This window comes from Tamandua tetradactyla, chromosome 10 (assembly GCF_023851605.1).
Source record: "Tamandua tetradactyla isolate mTamTet1 chromosome 10, mTamTet1.pri, whole genome shotgun sequence".
Taxonomy (NCBI): domain Eukaryota; kingdom Metazoa; phylum Chordata; class Mammalia; order Pilosa; family Myrmecophagidae; genus Tamandua; species Tamandua tetradactyla.
In genome coordinates this window covers 71434110-71448030 of record NC_135336.1, presented here as the reverse complement: position 1 = coordinate 71448030, position 13921 = coordinate 71434110, and the positions used below count along the sequence as shown (strand labels likewise).

General features: G+C 35.3%; 1 long non-coding RNA gene across 2 annotated transcripts; it reads left to right on the top strand.

Moving 5' to 3' along the window:
* Window positions 1-794: 794 nt before the first annotated feature.
* Window positions 795-9459, top strand: LOC143648526 (uncharacterized). Of its 2 annotated transcripts, none has more exons than XR_013158604.1 (5): window positions 795-853; window positions 2732-2838; window positions 6661-6746; window positions 7350-7385; window positions 9276-9459. It is a non-coding gene; the product is annotated as an uncharacterized LOC143648526 (long non-coding RNA). The 2 variants fall into 2 exon arrangements; XR_013158603.1 differs by having other exon boundaries at window positions 2732-2849.
* Window positions 9460-13921: the final 4462 nt, after the last annotated feature.

Sequence of the window (13921 nt, the reverse complement as noted above, 5' to 3'; positions counted from 1 at the left end):
AAAAAACTTGAAAGTCTTTTCAAAAAGTATAAAAGACAGATTACTAATAATTTTCTGTTGTGCTTTGTAATTTCGAAGACGATTCAATTTTCACTGTAATAAGCATGTTTTTAATATTTTTATCCATATAAGCATGCCACTCATATTTGCCAGAACTTCCTATAATGGACATCAAAAAAAAAAAAAAAAAAAGTCTTGATGTTGCTTCCTATGTAAACTGTTTTAGTTGGGGGGGGATGGATCTAGCCAGGCCATAAATATTGGCTGTGTGTTAGAATCCGACTCACTATTGTCCTATGCTTCTGTCCTGACATCGTGATTTCTAGAAGTGAGGAATGTTCCTTATTCCAGTGCCACATTTAATTACGAGGGATCTAGCTCACAGCTGAGATCCTAGTGCTAATTCATTGAATTCTGATATTTAAGCTCTTTGAATTAACCCAGTCTCTGTTTCCCTGACACACAGAGGGTTACATTTCTGGTATCAGCTGCTTTGCATATACCCAACCAGACTCTCCTTTCTGTCCAAGATTTGAGGCAGAGACGTCATTGGTGAATTCGTTCTGCTTTTCTTACAACAGATTTTCTGAGAGGCCTCACCGCCTTTTCCTCTCATCTTGGCCAGTCTTCATAATCTAGATCATTGACTAAGTTATAGCAACTGAAAGTGTCAAAGACAAAAAAGGTCTTGGGTCTTCAGAAGGCCCTCTGCTCCTAAGTAAATTGTGGGAACAAACAGAAATGTGCTCTTGATGACTGTACCATAATTCTATATGACTGCATCACAATGCTACATGCTCTTCTACACATGTGCTTACTTATTCAGGGAAATGGTTGAAGATTTCTTTGTGGGGTAATTTTCATAACCCTGCCAAGGATGCTTAGAAAGAAGATTTAGTTCCTTTGAAGTATAGAATTCAGTATACGGCTAATTGATCATCTTTACAGATATTATTCAGGGATCCTTTTTATCTGACTTCTCCATCTACTTATCTGTCAGAGAGTTCGTCAAGTTTCTCTATACTCTCGTGTTTCTCAGTTTCTCCTTATATTTCTTAATTTTTAAATTTTGTGTATTTGAGCACTTATTTGGCACATAAAAGAGCTAATATTATATATATATATTCATTATCGACTGTATCCTTTAGCATTAGAAAGAGATTTTATCAACTCTTTCTGATATCATTATTTTAGTCTCTACTTTCTTCCTTTGTGTATTTCCAAGTCAGATCTTTGATTATCACCATAATTTCTTCTTTAGGTTCCCTTATTATGTAGCACAGCTTTAAACTGTTGTGTGTCCTTGTGGGTTTAAAACACTCTAATGCTCTTATTTTTATTAATAAGTTTTTCCATTATATTATTATAATAGATAGTTTTGTCAAATTCTGGCATATGAGTGTGTTTCTTATTTTTTTAATTTTTATTGCTCCCTTCCATTTTGGCTCAACCTATGCCATATTGTTTCATTGGAATGTCACATTTAGTTCTCATTTCTAAGTAATTTGAAGGGATTGTAGAATGTTTTTTCTATGATTTTAATGACTACTTTTATATATTTCCTGACATTTTGTTCTTATTAAGCAATTTTTTTCTATGATCTGTGAATTGCCCATTAATTGCACTTGCCATAGAACATTTTTATTCTCACATTTAAACTTTTTAGATAACTTTTCATTTGCCTTCTGGCATTGAGGTTTCTGAGATGACACTTAAGCCACAATTAATATAAATTCTAATAAATTTATTAAATGTCAAGGTTAAAGAATCTTAACATCTTGAAGAAATAAGTCACTAGCAAAGTTTTTACCATCTAACTTTTGCTTTCCCGTCTGTCCAGTTTTACTGTATTTGGTCACTATTTTGGGGGTTGACATGAGGTTTTCTTGTTTCTGAGTAACCCTGCCTTCTTTATTTGAGAATATTTTAATCCACTTTAGTGCCACTCAGGCAAAGAATCTCTATAAGTAGAATGTGCTGGCATCATTCTCAAGACTTATATCTTTTCTGTTAATAGTTGATGGCCAGGCATAAATACAACAAAATAATTATAAAGAGAGGTGATTCAACTAAGTTTTAATCACAAACTCTATCTGTACCACCAGTATTAAAATAATTTAAAAATTCAGGGGAAAATTCAGCTAATTTCAGTTCCTTGACTTTTGAAATGACAAACAGGTCCAGAGAGTGATGTATTTACTGCATTTATTACTAAATATTTAGTGTCAGTTCCAGGAATATAACATGGTTTTCCTACTTTCACCCAGAATTTTATACCTGACTCTGTATTGTTCTAAACTATTTCATTTGTGAACTAATCTGGTGGGTAGAAAAAAAAATCTGTTGTACCTATGACAAATGTAAGTGAAATATATTATGATTATAAAGGAATCTGTGATATGTTGTCTAGATGTCCCTCTTAAAGAAAGGACTCATTTTCCTGGCTGCTGAGAGTATGGGAGGCTAAACAGAATGTCCTTAGCTATCAGTCTTCTTCCAGAATTCCCTTGACAGCAAATAGCTGTCTCATCCATAGTCATGCCCCCTTCTCAGGGTAGCCTTCCTCCAATGACTGATTGGTGTTTGGGTTGTAAAGGCCCACCCTTTCTGTCCCTGTTCAGATGTACCTGAAGAGCCATCTCAGCTCACATACTCCCTGTAAGGTTGGTAGAGGCTTTGTATTGCTTATCTTCTTCCACCTAATCTTGTTGTCTTCTTTATTCTCATACAGGTTTTAATCCCAAGAACACTTCCTAATGAATGTCCTGTGCACAAGTCTTCATTTCATGTTCCTGGGCAACCTAACCTGTTACAAGAGTTAAAACTCAATCCTCTTTGGTATAATGATGGTTGGATATATTTTCTTATATAACCTGAATCTGTTTCCTGTTTAAGCATAAGAGTATAAAAGAATATGCCTGCTGTGCCCCCAAACTTGTGATTTAATCTTTGTGCAATTCCTTATCCAGTTAATATGCATTTAATATACTCATCCTGTGCAAAGTGCTGGCAGTTGAGTGTTGAACACAAAGGGATAGTACCCTGAACTCTTGAAATATTATTAACAATTATATCCCCAATAAAAATCAGTAAACATATAGATATTTACATAACTGCTATGAAAGATGTTTTGATGGAGACAAAAAGGGATTGAAGACAGAGTGAGATTAGGGAGGTCAAGATAAGCTTTTTTAAGGAAACTGACAAGATAAAAGGACAAGAGAATTTCAAGTACTGGGATGAGCAAGTGCAAAAGCCCTGAGGTGGAATAGTTGGTTTGTGTGAGGTTTGCATAAGGAGCTGAAGTCCAGTGTGGCTTGATCACAATAGACAAGGGTAGGGGTAGAGGGTTTGCATTGCAAGAGGTTGTAAGTATGATTAGAGATAGGGGCCAACAAACACTAAAGATTTCATGAAAACCCAATTCAAAAATTGCACTGAAATTGAGCTATTGAATTTTACACTTAAGGTAATGCATCAACAAATGAAAAATTCCAAATGATGAGTAGCAATTGTATGCATATAATGGAATTATTTTTCTAGTAAAATGAAATTAGAAATGTTAGAGTATTACATGAAAAAAATCTATGCCTACAGAGAAAAAATGTACCTTTTTTGAAGGATTATTGTAACCACTGTGACAGGTGGAGTTAAATACACATCAACATGATTAGCAAGTGCGTGCTTGGAAATATTATAGTTGGAAACAGAACTGTATTACCACATTTGTAGGGCTTATGTTTCCTCCATACTTATTTAATTCTGCCCTCTGTATGAAGATTATGGGAATTTTAAAAATAGCTAATAGTTAAGAAACACCACCATAGCACTTTGATGAATAATAATAGAATATTTCCATCTTCTTTAAAAGCCTTTTAAAACACATACCATATTCATGTAGCTGAATAGCTAGAAGACAGCACTTTCATGTCCAAGCTCTCCTGTTTCTTGTGGTTGAGGATTCTTTTAAGATCTCCTAAGGATAACACTGTGATGCTTTTAAGTCTGATTCTTTATACCTCCTCTTTTCGTATCTTTATGTATTGACATTTTATATATTGATATATGCCTTTTTACAAATACTTTATATCAACATTTGCAAAGCACAACTATGTAAATAGATACAAATTGTGTAAGTGTATTTTTTCTTTTTTTACCTTATCCCGTACTGATTCTTTAGTTTCTGAAGTTCCTGAATACTAATATTTTTTATAATTTTTCCAAGGGTAACCCAAAAAATATGCATCTGAATTTTGGTAATAAATTCCTGCAATATTCTTAAGAGTTATAAACTAGAACTATGAATAGAGATTCATGGAAGAAAATTAAGGCCATGAATTGGAGGTATGTCCACTAACTGGACTGGCAATAGACTGAAACAGAAAGACAAAACAAAACAATTCATTCCCTAGAGAGAAAAAATCTGTACCAGCCTGCCTACCCATGTGACTTCAGCAATTGATCTGGTGTCTCCAGACCTCTTTTTTTTTTTTATTCTAGCAGTGAAACCTTGTCAGTTTCCATTATTTAGGTCTTAAAATTTTTTTACCCCTGAGATTCTAGGTATATGCTCTAGCTAGTAAATGGCAGTGTTTTTAATATGCATATCATATGCTTCATGAAAATATTAATTAACAACATGGAATTGTACTACTCTGAGTATTATTTTGCATTATTTCTGTCACTTTTTCTGGGTTTTTGAGCGGTTTCCTCAGAAAACAACTGACAGACTGGGGAGGAGTCATGTGATAGGAGCCAAGGACAAAGGAAGAATAGCACAAGGGATGCTTTAGGAAAAATAGAACAGAAAGGCTAGAGAATATTTTTTTTCGAGAGATAGACCAAAGTCACAACTCTATGCCTTTGTCAGTTCATTTGCCTTTTAAAATTTCAATTCTTATCTCTTTCTGGCTTCATAGAAGTCCCATTCATTGCTTGAGCTTAAAAATAATGTTTTTCCTGTGTACCTTAACATAGGAAAAGAATATTGGGGATGGTGCAGCCTAAGAAATGATTAAGAATATCTGTAGACTTTCCTATACTGTAAATCTTTACATATCTCTTAGTCTAATAAGGTGATTAATTATGCCATTATACAAGTGAATTGGATAGTTGCTTCTTTGTGATCATATTACAGAATGGAACTAAATACCAAGTAGCATTTCCATGATTCTCAGAGATGTCATCATATGGCATATTTATGCTCAGCTTTTCTTATATAGCAATTCTTATTCTTGACTTTTAGATTGTTTATGAAATACTTTTTTGTCATTTTAGTAACCTTATCCATTTGACAAATGCAAGGTCAAAGTTCAAAATAGAAAGACCACTTTGCTTCCAAACCAAATGCTTTAAAGTAAAAGTTATTGAAAAAGAACTCTGACGTTTTAGTGTTTGATTATTTTGAGAACTTCCTCATCGCAATTTCTCATGGATGGCATTTGGTATTTCCCTTATTAATCTATAATACACTGTGTTCCAAAAATTATTGGAGAGGCTTTAAGATGCGGTCATGTATAAATAAAGTTAATGAAATAGGAAGGAAACCTCAGTCAGGAAATGGAAAGTAGAAGCAAATATATTAACATTGAATTTAGACAAAGCTTGGGTTTAGGGATCTGGCAGCTGGGGTTTAAAAATCTTATCTGCATTTTACTGTCTCTGTGACCTTGGGAAAGTGGCTTAAGTCTTCTGGATTTCATTTAGTAGGTGATAGTAGTGGCAATTTCAGATGGTAATAAGTATGAAATGAAGACAGCGTAGAATCTGGAACAACATATAAGATTACTAAATGTTATTCCCATTTTTGTTAATATTACCATTGCTAATATCATAATTATGCTGTTTTCTTTTATTGATGTGCAGTTTGGACATAATGAGAATTATAAAATAGTGTTTCTCAATCTTAAATGTGCATGTGAATAACTTGGGATCTTGTCAAAATGTAAATTCTAATACAATGGCTCCTGTTTCTAAGACTCTCCAGGTGATGCCAATGCTGTGTTGGTCCATAAATATAAATGCCATATTTTCACCAGAGGAGGAAATATATCAATTTCTCAAGTAAAACAGAATTATAAATTCAAATATTAGCCCATATATCCTCACAATCTCTCATTTCCCCCTTCTCACTACTGATATAATTCTGATTAAAAGTCGGTAAAAAAAAGGCTGAAATTATACCTCCAATTTTTATTCATTCAAAAAACAGTGGGTTATTATTACTGGCTTACTTAATGTAGGGGAGAGAAAGGTGACTTTAACATAGAGTCTTGAGACTCTTATTTTTATAGGAAGTTATGCAATTTATATAAATAACCACAATTCAAGAGACAAAACTGAGAAATGCAATAAAACATCTCAGCAAAGTGTTAGAGGATTTCAGAGTAGAGGAAATGATCCAAAATAACATATGCATGTAACAGTGGTATAGATGTCTTTCCCAAGCAGTCCTTGACCAAATTTCCAAAGTGACAATTTCTTACATCTTGCCTTTCATTGCTGCATTCTTCTATTTGGGGGAATTCAGCTTTTTCACATAATACTAGCAAATCCTTAAATTTCACCTACCAGGAATTATTCTGCATGCTTTAATTTCCTGGATTAATTAATATATGAGTTGATTATGAGCTATGAGATAATTAGTATCATTTTTCTCAGTTAACAGATAAGGAAACTGGAAATCAGAGCCATAAAATCAACTCAAGTTTCTAAAATATCAGCCCAAACTGAACTTGTCTCCCCCTGTAAGTACTTGTCTTCAGTTGGCCTCTTCTTAAAGTACCCTCATGCTTTGCTGTCTTCTTTTCATTGTTAGCATCAAAATTTGCCTCTCAGTTCCATTTCTTCAAGTAAACTCTATTTTGCAAGATGATTTCATCTCTTTCGTGTGTAGAGGTCCTAAAACACATTTGTAACAGAAAGTAAATAGATAAATAAACAAATAAATGAATGCCAAGTTTTAGTGAGCGATATAATGACCTAAAGATTTATCTGCTCTTGCGCCAAATATATTTGGATTTTTTTTTTTTTTTTTGACTAGCAATCCTCTGCCACAATCAATGACATGACTTTAGTGGTGAAAATTTTAGCCTGTGGATAAAGATTTTAGGCTGTGGTGGTTCTAAAGATATCTCAGTTTCATAGCACCATGGCACGTTCCTCTTTCTCCTCATATCTGTTGAGTGAGTTTGATATAATTTATTTTCTGAGACACAAATGCACACCATTTTTATGCGGGGATGAAAGGAAGGAAAACCTTAAGGGACAGATCCAATAGAGATCCTTCTCTAGGTTATCTTCTGCCTTTATTTTTTTTTAAATTATTTTTTTTTATTTTGCATGGGCAGTCATCGGGAATCGAACCCGGGTCTCCAGCATGGCAGGTGAGAATTCTGCCCCTGGGCACTATTGCATCACTGTGCTGCCTTTATTTTTAGGTTGTGCTTTAAGCTGATAGACAGTGTATAGAGTTACAAATTACAAGCCTTTCAAAACCATTGAGAACAGGCAGAATGTTTTCTCCCCTTTTAGAAACGTCTTGATTTTTTTTGAATGTTTTTCTTTTCCCAACTACTTATTAGGTTATGCTTTCTTCCCTAAAACTATTCATGAATATCTATGCAAAACAATGTTCTGATAGTTTGTAAAGATGAATTTTATTCTAGCAAAAGATTTTGGTTATACCATTTGTTCTAGTTTGCTAGATGCTGGAATGCAATATACCAGAAATGGAATGACTTTTAAAAAGGAGAATTTAATAAATTGCTAGTTTATAGTTCTAAGGCCAAGAAAATGTCCCAATTAAAACAAGTCTATAAAAATGTCCAATTTAAGACATCCAGGGAAAGATACCTTGTTCAAGAAGGCCGATGAAGTTCAGGGTTTCTCTCTCAAGTGAGAAGGCACAAGGCGAACACAGTCAGGGATTCTCTCTCAGCTGGAAGGGCACATGGCGAACACGGTGTCATCTGCCAGCTTTCTCTCCTGGCTTCCTGTTTCATGAGGCTCCCCGGGAGGCGATTTCCTTCTACATTTACTATGGTCACTGGCTGGTGGACTCTCTGCTTCTTGTGGCTATATTGTTCTGCTCTCTCAGAAACTCTAGCTTTCTCCAAACTGTTTCCTCTTTTATAGGATTCCAATAAACTGATCAAGACCCACCCAAATGGGTGGAGACATGTTTCCACCTAATCCAGTTTAACAACCACTCTTGATTGAGTCCCATCTCCAGGGAAATGATCTAATTACAGATTCAAACATATAGTACTGAATAGGGATTAGAAGAAATGGCTGGATTTATAAAATGGGATTAGGATTAAAACATGGCTTTTCTAGGGTACATACATCCTTTCAGACCAGCACACCATTTATCAGATGTGAGTTACCTTAACCATCCCGGGGCCTGGCTGTCAACCCTCTCTTTAATAATTCAAAAAAGATCCTATAGCTTAGATGAGGTGACAGCTCCTTAGATATTCTTCTAAGCATTTTTTCCCTTGTACTTGTAACTTTGTTTTTCTGATAGAAACACACATATTTGGAAACTTAAATCCAATCACATATGGATGGATATATTATTATGTGATGGTCAGCAATACAAGTAGATAAGGAAGTTTTCCATCATAAATTAAACACAGTGGGCATTAGAGAAATAAGTGAGAGCATGATGATGGCACGTGGTAAGCAAACTTCACTGGACTTTTACTCAGCACAAAATATTTTTGCCAGGAAATCCATTAGTCTCAGCTAAAAATTAAAATCACTTTAGAGAAAAACAGGATAAAATACATGAAAATTCAATGCTTTGTACAAGATTGATATTGTCCATGGTGTGGAAAGGTTGTGGCTTTGCCTTTGAGGAAGCTAAAATGTCAGAAATCGCAAAGATGCAAGTGTGCTGCCATTTGCCCAGTTGTTTATCTTTTTCTCCTTATTTCTATAATGAGATGTACTATTTCAACAGAGACTCTCTTGAGATTTGCTTTTAGTGTTATCAGGCAGACAGCTCTTTTGCCTTTTGTTATAGCTTTTGCCAGGAGTTGAGGTAAACTTTTCATTTATTCATCAAGAATGTATAAATTTAATATTATGCATTCATTACTCTCTAGTGCTACATGAGGGCAAGGGCCACATTAAATTTGAACACCATTGTACACAACCAGCATCTTGAATTGGGACTAGAAGAAAATTAGCATGGACATTTATTTATTAAGTATATGAGGGAGTTAACAAATGAAGTTTATCAAATAACTTTGTTCCCATTTCCTATCCAGGGCTTTTGATTGACAATGTGCAAAAAAAAAGAAAAGAAAAGAAAAAAGAAGAAGTAATCAGAGATTCAGAGACAAGTCCTGTTCCTTGAAAAGTGTTTGGCCTAGTTGAAGAAATGAAATATGTATTCATAAAATTGAAGGAAAGATAATAAAGTTTGTTGAAAGTATATTAAAATTAGCATAAACTGCACCTACATTCATTCAACATTTCTAAATGTTATTTGTTATCTTGTTGATTGGTAGGAAAGCTTATATGTGGGAAAAACTATAAAAAAATTTGAGGGCAAGTAACAAAGAAGGAACAAATAGAGTGTTATTAGCATTAAAATGAAGAAAGTAATTATATTGGTTATTGGTATCAGAAAAAAATATTTGTATGTGCTTATAATTGGATATTGAGAAATGGGAATATATTAGGCTAAACTATATACGACTATTTTAGATAGGGAAAACAGGTACGTTTTTATACTTTTAGTTATGAGGAATGAAGGCATTAATAAAGTAGAATGGAACTAGTTATACCTCATTTATAATCTTATGATTATTTGCAAGCAAATGCACTCTTAATTGATTAAATAATGGTTCACACTGATGCAGCTAGTTTAAGATTGCTCACCTTCTGTGAAATAATTACTTTTATTTTTGTCTTTGAATTGCCTTGAAAGCATGGAGAAGTAAAACTTGTATAATTATAGAATAGACATAGGCTAAATAAATAATCTGGTTAGATTTGATCACAAGAATTCAAGCTGTTGCTTATTTTGCTAAATTTCTTGTCAATGCAAAGATAAATATAAAACTCCTACTATAAAGAGAAATACATCATGGCATGTAAATGAACATAGGCAAAGTAAGTAAATTGTTATGTTGTTAATTGTACATTATTTCTATACTTTGAAGTAAATTTGACATTCAGTGCTGTTTCATATCATGCCGGAAGCTTGAATGGGTAATGAATTTTTCATGTAGGCTTCACTGAAATGAATTTCCATTGATAGTCTTTAAGTTTTATATTGATTAGTTATTTCATATTTTTTTTCTTGTGCGTTGTGTGGTGGGGGTCACATTTCATTCTTTTTCAATGTGAGTATCCCATTATTGCAACTCCATTTTCTGAATTTTGTTTGCTTTTTCTTTGTTTGCCTATTTGTTTTGGGAAGTGCATGGGTTGAGAATCGAACCCAGGTCTCCCACATGGCAGGTGAGAATTCTACCACTGAACTACCTTTGCACCCCTATTGCATATTCTTTATGAGAAGCAAGTGCACTGTTGATTTATCAGGACTTTTCCCATTTAGAAAAGACCAAGTTTCTTGTAAACTTCTTCAAGGAGCCAGCACCTGGCTTCTTTTTGGAATGAGAAATTTAACTCACATGTGAATGATTTGAACACTAGTTGCCTTTCCTAGTTCTGACTGATGCTGTTCCTTTATAAGTAACCGCCATGGTTATCATGCATTATGAACTCTTGTTATTTGGGGTACTTAACTATTCACCAGTCTGTGGTTCTTAGTATTCATTAAGTTCTTGATGTCTATTTGTTGAGAGTTCCTTTGTCTTTATTAGTTTAATTGCTCAGTGTCATCTAAGATGCTGAAAGACATTGTACAAAGCGTATGGATTGTTGGACCTACAGATTTCAATTATGTAGGCTCAGAGACTTAGAATCTCTGTGTCTTTGTGCAAGTTACTCAGTCTTTATTTCTTAAAATATAAAATAGAGATACTAATGCGACTTCACAGAATTGCAGTAAGGATTAACCTGGAAAAAAGATTATAAACAAAGCATCTGACATTTAATAAGTATCAATAGCCTTCCCTTTGGAATATGCATTGTCATGACAAGGAAATTGCTGATTTGGGTAACAGATCTCTAAGTGCAGTACAAATGTATTGAAATAACAATGACATTGAATCATATAGCACCATTCCTTAGACATTTCAGCCCTAGTATCTAGCCAAGTTACCAAATCTGTACAGAGAATAGCGTTAATACAGAATGTATTAGAGCCCTTCATTTACTTTTTTGCCACTTATGAATTATTAGAGATGTTTAAGATGAAGTCATTTTACTGATTATTTGAACTGAGTTGTCCAATCATGTATGTGGCTGAAGGAGTGTTAGATGCCTGCAGGGTACAGCTGGTCGCCTCCTCCAGCGCATTTCTCTGGTGACAGTCACAAGTTTCATCTGCAATCCTGCTTCTGGGACTCCCTTGTCTTGGATGAGGAGTTTCCGCGTATCGCCTGTAGAGGAGCCAGGAGCCTCCTCATTAGCACCACGGACAGCTCGCGCGCCTGGAGTTGGGAGGCGGGAGGACGGCTCTCTGAGCCACAGCCAGGAAGAGGGAGCGCAGTAGCGGCAGGCGGGGGAGAGAGAGAGGAGAAAAAGGGAAGGAAGGCTCCCGGGTAGGGAGTGGAAGAAATCTAGAAGCAGTGGGAGCAGCAGGTCTGGAGCCCGTGGGGGAGAACTGCTCAGCTGTACTGCTCCCTTAATTCAGACGGCTGCACAGCTTCCCGGAGCTGCTTTCCAGTCCTTCAGGAGGAGGCTGCCTTCTAGACCTGACTCCAGGTGAGTTCAGCAGAGAGGTGGCACTAAGGGATAGATAGGGGTGTGGAACTGGCGATGTTGCTCTGCTCCCTAAATGCTACCTGCTTTGCAATATTTCCTAAAGTCACAAATGGACTCTGTGCTGGCAGTGGCTGCACTGGCTGGGGTGGGTGGTTAGGCGGCAGTGGGGGTGGGGTGCAGGGGTGGTTGCAATCCTCACCGCAAGGATAGGGCGATTCAGATGGAATTCAGCGCAAATGACTGGGTTTTAGGGAATACTCCCAAAGTGTAAGCATGTATATATGTGTTTATATATAAGCTTTTGAGCCAGTCATTCGTTTTCCCAGCAGCCCATTTTGTTCTTCTCTCTCTCCTTCCTCTCGTCCCCAGTTTTACTAGTCAAGTCAAAGGATTTGAAAGGTGTGGAAGTAGGGGTATAGGTATACAGTGGGACAGAGCAATAAACCTTGTCTTCCAATTGGGCTGGGTACCCATTTCCCCCGGATTTACCAAAGGGTAAACCTTTGAATAACTTGAGATTCTTTTACTCTGTACCCTCCATAAGCTTATTAAAAGAGTAACTTCAGGCTCTCCAACACGGGCTCCAAAATGTGATGGTAATTTAGCTTCAAGTCCACATGGATTCCTTTCATTTCTTCCTCATCCTTTGTTCCAAAATTATTACCGTTTTAAATATCCTTTGCCACACAACTTTTAAATGGCTTACTGACAAGATTAGATTTTCATTCTGAAAATTCTATGGGAAAAGTGATGTGCTCACGCTGAGAGAAGAGTAACTTCATTTTCCTGGAAGGACTTTGGGGAAAGGGATTCAGGGAGAAATTCTGGGTATGAAATTATGGAAACTTCCCATAGAGCTTCCTTAATTTATTATTTTCACATTTGCTTCAATTTTGTTTCTAATATGTTGTGTGTGCATGGAGGGGAGGAACTTGAGAGAAAATCCTCATGCTGTGTTTAGAGTTTACTTGGTTTAGAGGTTGCTTTCTTGCCACTAGCACTAAGGATTTTTACAGTCACAGAAGTGTTCTAAATGTTCTGCTTTTAGGTGGTCGAGGTAAGAATTTTTGTTTTTGGTGAGCCTTGCTGGATACTCAACAGTAGAACTGGTGAGCATACAATTAGTCATATGGATCATTATGCATTTAATAGCATTGAAATACAGAGATTTCAAGTTTAACAACTAACTATCAGAACCCAAGTTTGAGAATGGAATTAAAATGTCTTTCAGATATTTTCAAAATCCTCCTTAAGGGCTCATTGTCATTTATACATAGGGGAGCCCATTGGCTTTTCAAGTTGAGATATATGCATCTACATTTTAAGCAATAAAAATGTAATGTTTTACTTTGCTTTTCTTTTTTCTAACATCACTTTGGATTCAACAAATACTTCTTCAAATCTACCCAAAGCCAGATTCTGTCAATTGTTTTACTTCTTTAATTTCTCACAGAAATTTAGGAGCAACAGTAATATTAGTTCCGTTTCTTTTTTCTAACATCACTTTGGATTCAACAAATACTTCTTCAAATCTACCCAAAGCCAGATTCTGTCAATTGTTTTACTTCTTTAATTTCTCACAGAAATTTAGGAGCAACAGTAATATTAGTTCCGTTTTGCAGATAAACAGATTGTGGCATAGGCTATCTGACTTCAAGTTCTGTTCTTTTCCCAAAAAGTGCACAGGCATTTTTAATTCAGATTATTGCACTAGTGATAAATGTATATGCCCTATGTACATTTTTTCATTATTTTTCTGATTATTTATTAAAGATTCATTTTATTCTTTTATGTAAAATATACTTTAATATGACTGCACAGTTATTTTCCATACTCATGTGTTCCTTCCCCCCAAATAATTCCCAAACTTTTAGCAGCTGACCTTTTGTCCCTACTAGAACAATTGAGAGACAGACATAGAGTTTACTAAGGTTGTTCTTGGTATAATTTGTACGTGCTATAATCAGGATAGCAGTCCACATTGAGTTGTCTCATTAAACTGCTTAGTGTTAACCTGAAATGCAAAAATAATTGGCTTTTAGAGTAAACTGCTAGATGTCACCCAGAAAAGTAT